Source organism: Arachis ipaensis, chromosome B08, assembly GCF_000816755.2.
Source record: "Arachis ipaensis cultivar K30076 chromosome B08, Araip1.1, whole genome shotgun sequence".
Lineage (NCBI taxonomy): Eukaryota > Viridiplantae > Streptophyta > Magnoliopsida > Fabales > Fabaceae > Arachis > Arachis ipaensis.
Genome location: NC_029792.2, coordinates 110,677,732 through 110,685,050, shown reverse-complemented (window position 1 = coordinate 110,685,050; position 7,319 = coordinate 110,677,732).

Genomic DNA, 7,319 nt, shown 5'->3' with positions numbered 1-7,319 from the left:
CGTAACGCTCACTTGATACTATAGGGACGGCGATGCGTAACGCTCACTGGAGACCGAAAGAAAGGTTCTCCCATGAGGACGGCAATGCGTAATGCTCATGGAGGGAACGTTGGCTGAGATAAGGACGACGGTACGAAACGCTTATCTCAGGACTAGTGTCGGGAATCGGGCAATAAACCGACACATGAGCTCATGGTCTGTATAGGACTAGACATGCATCATACTTGTTTGCGCATATTTGTTTGTTATTGTGTTTTCTATGATTGTGTGTGCTTGTGATTGGATTCTATGTTCTGTAATTGCTGAGTTGGATTATACTTTGCTGACTGTTGTTATTGACTGAGAACATAATGAAACAAACTTAACTTCTAACTCCGACCCTACTAAGAATTCCCCAATTCTTGCCCTGTTTCCACCCATTTCAGCTACAGGTATGAAGGTTTAGTGTAGAGCTACAGGAGCATAGAAGATTATATTTATAAGTTGAGTTGTTACAATTTATTTTCCCCTCATTGTTTATTCTTTTGGTTTTTAGAGAGATAGGACTTGTAATTGAGGTTCTTTGAATAAGTATATGTATATAATGCTACGTGGATATATATATATATATATTAGAGGTAAGTGACGCTTGGGCTTTTAGTACGATCATGAGGTGCTAAAAGCTAGGGTATTATATTATGGTATCAGAGTAGTTCGTTCTTGTTAGAGCCTTGGGAATAGACTGACTATGCTTTACTGCATACTCTGAGTGTCGGTCATGTGATAGGACTTGACTTAATGATGAGAGTTTGAGTTTTACATGCATGATTGTCTATTGATTAATGTTGTTAGTCAACCGCTACATTCCTCATGGTATTAGGTCTGGCCAACTTAATACTAATGACTTATGTATATGGGGACACTAATGGGTTGTTATGGACGAAACAGAAGTAATAGCTAACGCAAATCGTGGGTTTTGGGAACGTTAGAGGTTATTTTCACGATTAATTTGGTCTTGAATCGCGATTCCTTTTTGAATTCTGTGACTTAGTACACTGTCCGTTCTTTTATAATTGCATTGAAGTCCTTTTTTTGGATTTTTTTTCATGGAGAGTGATTTACTTAATCTTTCCAATCCTATTTCTTTGTTTGAATATATCCTTGTTTGATCCTGTTTGTAAATGTCTGCTTGAATCTCCTGGACTATCTCTCTTTGTTATTGTTTATAACCCTTTTCAAGAATAATCTTTTACTCTTTGATATGACCTTGAATTTATTCTAGCACAACAAAACAATCCTCAAATCATCTTGCAGTTTCTACTTCATAGTTCACATCACACTTTTCTCTTATATACAAATCATACGAGTTATTGGTATTTGAAAACTATATATATGCAAAAACTTTTACTTTTACTTTTACTATCAGGGTTGTGCGTGCACACAAGGTTGTGCGTCCGCACATATCAGAAATCATAAAATTCTGCAACTTAGCAAAATTTCAGATTTTCAACACCAACTTTGAATAATCATAACTTCCTCTAAAAAATTCCAAATTTTACAAACTTTATATCAATTTAAAGGGTTTTCAAAGATCTTGAATTCTAAACAAATCTCATCAAATTTTGAAAACTGAGGCATAAGTTATGATCGAACAAAGTTCACCGAAAACCCAATTTTACCAAACTTCACAATTCCCACGATTTCTTACCATACACATTCCAAACCATACCAAACCATTCAAAACTCTATTTTTCATCAAAATTAACCTGTTATGCCCTAATACACCAACATTACCACATTCAAATTTTACCATTTCATCAACCTCAATCTCACATCTACCACAATAAACCAACTTTCTAATCCATACAATCATTTAACATTATAATATCACTATAAATCATCATAATTGAACCCAACATTCATCAACTCATCATGAATCATCATTCATCAACATTCAACACACCAACAATCATTTTATTTCAAACCTATCCTATTGGTCACTAGCCTACGTGTCCATGAATATTATATACTACATAGAGGAAACCAAAATCATACCTTGGCCGATTCCCAATATGCACTTAACCCAAAGTTGAGCATGAGCTAGGCTTTCCAACACAATCCAAGCTACCAACAATCACCAATAAGCTCCAACAAGTTCAAATACTCACCACTTCAAGCTATAACACACATAATTCACAATAATTAAACCTAGGGTTTATCAAACTTGAAATTTCACAAGGGTTTAATGGCTCTTATCTTTTCCAACAGATGTGATAGTAAAAATCTAATGCTAAGCAAGGATTAGAGCAAACCTAAACATCCAAAATCACAAAAACTCATTTAACCCAAAGCCCTAATACTCAAAATTTTGGAGAGAAGAACTGAGAGGATTTCGTGGTTACCTTACTACTTTCTTGGGTGGGTTTTGTAGAACTCTTCACAAGGAACGCGTAGCCACAAACGGTGCTGCGATCGGAGCTCCGTAGCTCAAGATATGAGCTAGAGAAGAATAGGGTGAATAGTGTTTCTTCTTCCTCTCTTCCCCTTTCTTTTCTGCTGTGTGTGTTATGTTTAATTGGTGTTGTAGCTGGTTTGGTTCACTAAATGAGCCTTTTATATGTTGGGCTTGGGCTCAACTTGGGCTCGGTCCAACCCGTTAGCGTTTTTAGCCCGTTTGGCCCAACTTCGGGCCAAACCTTTAAAATTAACGCCCAGTTTTCCATTTCTAATGTTTTTCTAAGGTTTTTGACGGTTTTTACTTTTTCTCGTGCGGTATCGGGCAGACTTGAACTGGTTCAATCGGTTCAACTGTCGATTCGTGATTTTTCACGGTTTTTTACAGAAAACACATTTTCTGACTCAGAAAGACCCACTGAGTCCAAAATCATACTTAATTCCTCAAATTCTCACTCTAAATTTTCAGAATCTATTTCGGGCAATATAATCACTTAATTAACCGGTTGATTAGTTGTGGTTCTTATACTGGGGCATTCCGACCATAATTGAAACTTGTACAAATCTTTTAAAATTCTGCTATCATTGCAGAAAAACAACAGTGAGCAGTAAATTTGTTAAATTTGCTAAAAATCCAATTATCACCCATTGCCTTTCAAAATTCATGTACTTAAACAAGACTCTTCCAGCTTCCCAGAAAACAAAATTTCAGATTATTACCATGTCACATGAAAAAGTTATGAGGTTAGAAATACAACCCTGCCTTTTAGAAATCTGTTTTCAAAATCCAACAAGCAACTCACACTTTTTGCAACATATCTAATTGATTAAAAAGAGTATTGACACAAAATTTAAACTGAAGATTTTGGACACATAAGCTTGAAATTGTCATTGATTTCAGCTCAAAAGCTCATCAGAATTGTAAATTAAGTGGGTTGGAAGTTGGTGCTTCTGCAGCAGAGAAACAAAATTTTCTGTAGAATCTATCAATCTTTAAAAATTCGTTTCTTCCAAACCACTCATCAATAAATTCTGAATTTTTTTTAGACGCTCATAACACATTAAAGTTTCATAGAAAAATAGTTTCATTCAGAAACAAAGCCCGGTCTGCTCCTAGAAACTGGTTTATTCCACTGTCAATTATGCAGAAAATTCTGCTTTGGACCTTTTCAACAACCTTACATACCATAACTCACATTTGAACTTATATCCCTTCCAACACATTTCCAACCTTCTGTCAGTTATCTAGGGTTGCTTTCATAGCTAACATAACCCAAAAAGATCATCAATAATTCATTACATATATATAATTCAACAACCAACAATCAATTCAACTTATCCTATGGGTCAACTAGCCTAAGTTTTCACGAGAGATTACATATTATATACGAGAAACCAAAACCATACCATGGCCAATTCCTCGTAAAACCTAGAATGTCACAATTTGTTACCGTTTCATGATACCCAAGTTTCCAAAGTCTCACCAAACAGGTCTCCGGCTTCACAGAGTCCAATGCCAAGTCTCCAACACCACCAATTTGTTTCTAAAGTACACAATCCAAACTAATTTCACCAAATAATACTAAAATTACCATAGGGTTCACTAATTAGATAACTTGAAAAGAATTAAACATTTCTCACTTTACCAATACAAAATTGGGACAAGACCCGGCAAGTCCACGAAGCTAATTTGAACCTAAAACACCAAAATCATATAAATTCTCAATTTCAACACCCCTCAAATTTGAAACTAAGAAAGGAAAATTTGGGTAGGAAAAGATGAATTCCTTACCAAATTATGGGATGGGTTTCGTAGAGAATTCCGAGACGAACACGTGGCCGTTGACGGCTTATTAATCGGAGTTTCGGATCAAAAGTTATGTGAGGTTGAATTATTGAGTGAGGGTTTGGTCTTCTTCCTCCTCCCTCATGCAAGCTTTCAGCGTGGGTTTCATTTGGAGGAGAGAGGAAGACCTGAAGCTCTTTTATATTATTGGGTTGGGCTGGGCCTTGGGCCCAATACGGGTCCGGTTTGTTCGGTTCGGCTCGTTCGGTCCAATTTTGGTCCAAATTCTTTAAATTTAGTGTCAAAATTCTTGTTTTAATTAGTTCTACCTCACTAAATCATAAAATTCTATTTTTAATTTATTTGATTAATAATTAATTTATTAGCTAATTACTCACTAATTACTCGGAGTTTACAATTTTAAAAAAATTGGATTCATTAATATTAATCATCAGGATATAATTTTAATAAATTACCGTCACATAAAATAAAATATTAAAATTTTTAATTATTATAAATTTAAAATTTTAATTAGTTGAGTTTTGTTAAAAATGTTTAAATTTAGCATATATTTTTTGCTAAGTTTTTCAAATGTTTTTTGAAAAGAAATAATAAATTCATTAACATTAACCTTTAGGATATATTTTTAGTAAATGATAGTTTATTTTAAATATTTAACTAAAAGAACAACAGAGTGTTTAATAATTAGCATATGTTAACTAAGTTTTATTTAGTGTTAATTTAGATATCTGTTAACAAATGGTGTTATTATTAGCCTTAATGGTTATGTAAGAAAAAATATAATTGTTATTAATTTTCAATATATATTTTTAAATATTGATTATAAAAGATTAATATTAATATATAGTTATTGATAGTTATAATTATTGACTGTTAATTGTTATTTATGTTTTCAGGGTTTAAGAGGTTTTCACACGAGACATTTACACCAGATAGACTCATATGATGTTAGGGTGGAAGAATAACTAAGAGAGACTTAATTTTATCATATATCTCAAATTGGGAGAATTGTGTCTCACAGTCCGACCATAGACCATTGGTTGAAAGGTGGCGTTCTGAGACGCACATGTTTCATCTTCCACACGACGAGTGCACGATTGCTTTAGAGGACGTCGCCATGATTTTCAGACTTAAAACTCACGATTTTTCAGTGACTGGATCAACTGATCATAGCACAAGTGGGTTAGAAAACCAGTGCATGAATTAATTTGGTAGTGTTCCTGGGCTGAATGACCATAGAGGAAGCGGAATTAAGCTGGCATGGTTCCGTACCCTAAAGCAGCGACAACATTTGACTAATCGACACAGTAAAGAAAGTTATGTGAAATGTCACATAATGTTGCTCTTTGGAACAACATTATTCAGTGACAAGTCTGGAATTACAGTGCACTAAAAGTATTTGCCGTTGCTTCGCGAGTTTTCTAATATTAATAAGTTTAGTTAGGGTTTTGCATGTCTTGCACACATCTATCGATCACTGTGTTGGGCATCACGTCATGATTGCAAAGACATGGATGGTCCTTTTGCATTGCTCCTTGTCTGGCCCTGGATACGAATGCCGTCAATATTGCCTCTTTTGGTGGATACCAACTTTCCACTCGCTCGGAGGTAAACTTGAACTAAGATGTGAATTTAGTTATTTTTGTTGTAGTATGTACTTTCTAATGTGAATTTGAATATGTCAGGTGGAATGATTATCAACCCACCATCGAGCAATATAGAAATTGGACAACCTTCGACGCCAGGAGAAGGTTGGATGATCTTTCTCCAGACGGGATACATGTTTTGTCATTTGGATCTTTACTTATGTTGATTTTGATTGATGACTGCATATTTATACCTTTAAAATGTTTTACAATTTGTGTGGATGCATACAGTCCCCACCAGGTTGCGCCTCATCTTATTCCACTTGAGATCAACGAAGGCGTTGAGCTATGGAGTGCAACTGTGCCTCTAATATGCTTTGAGGCTATGGAGTGGCATCCCACTGATAGGGTTAAAAGACAGTTTGGATTTTGTCAAGACCCCCTGGGAAAAGCTATAAAGCTTGGAATGTCTCATAACATAGTGCTGACGGGTCCAAAAAACAAGAACTGGGGAGCAGTCCATGAGAAATGGATATCACGATGGACAAATGGTTCTGCGTGCTTTCTGACAGGTCAACACGTCGATAACTATCAACAGTTCGACCAGTACATGAACTGGTACATTGATACATTTGGTGATCATCTGCGGCTCTCTGAGCGTGCACCGCAACAACTAGTACACCAAGAGCAACCACCACAGCCAATGGTCAACCAATCACCACGAACACAACAACCACCACAGCATATACAACCATCATATCCACCACAGTATGCATACTCACCATACACATACCCATCATCACAGCAACAACTATACCAACCGCTATATTCGTACCACCACAATTCCATACCAACCGTACTCAGGGGAATGTGCAAAACCTTCCGCACAACCATATATACCATCATACCCATTATACACACAAGAAGTTGCACAACCTTCTACAGAGCCTTCCGCACAGCCATACGGCCAACCATCCATCATGTGCGAAGAATATATAACGACACAGCCACCTTAATATTCATTGTCACAATTACTAGGTATAGTGGCACATGATGAAGAGCAATATAGGCACATTATTGATTGGGTTCATGGTCCAGAGTCATCTCAGTGGGTGAACGATCTATTGTCTACTCCAGACCCTATACCTCATGCCTTAAGTTATTCCTGGATAATGTCTTTGGATGCGAGACATCTACCACAGTCCTATTTTGAGCACTCTAGGTCGTCGACGTCTATTGATTCAGTTAGGAGTGTCCATAGGGGACTTGGATGTTGCAATACTCAAACAAGGATTTCCATGCCTGGGGGTGATGAGGAGGACAACGAGGATGCAATTGACGAGACTCCTATAGGTGACGATGCGGTTGCTGACACTTTACCAGGTGAGGATGAAGTTGATCAGTTTGGTCCAAGTAATGATGTGGTTTGTGCTTCTTGTTTAGGTGATGATGTGGGCGATGAGACTAATTTAGGTAATTTAATTGTTATTATT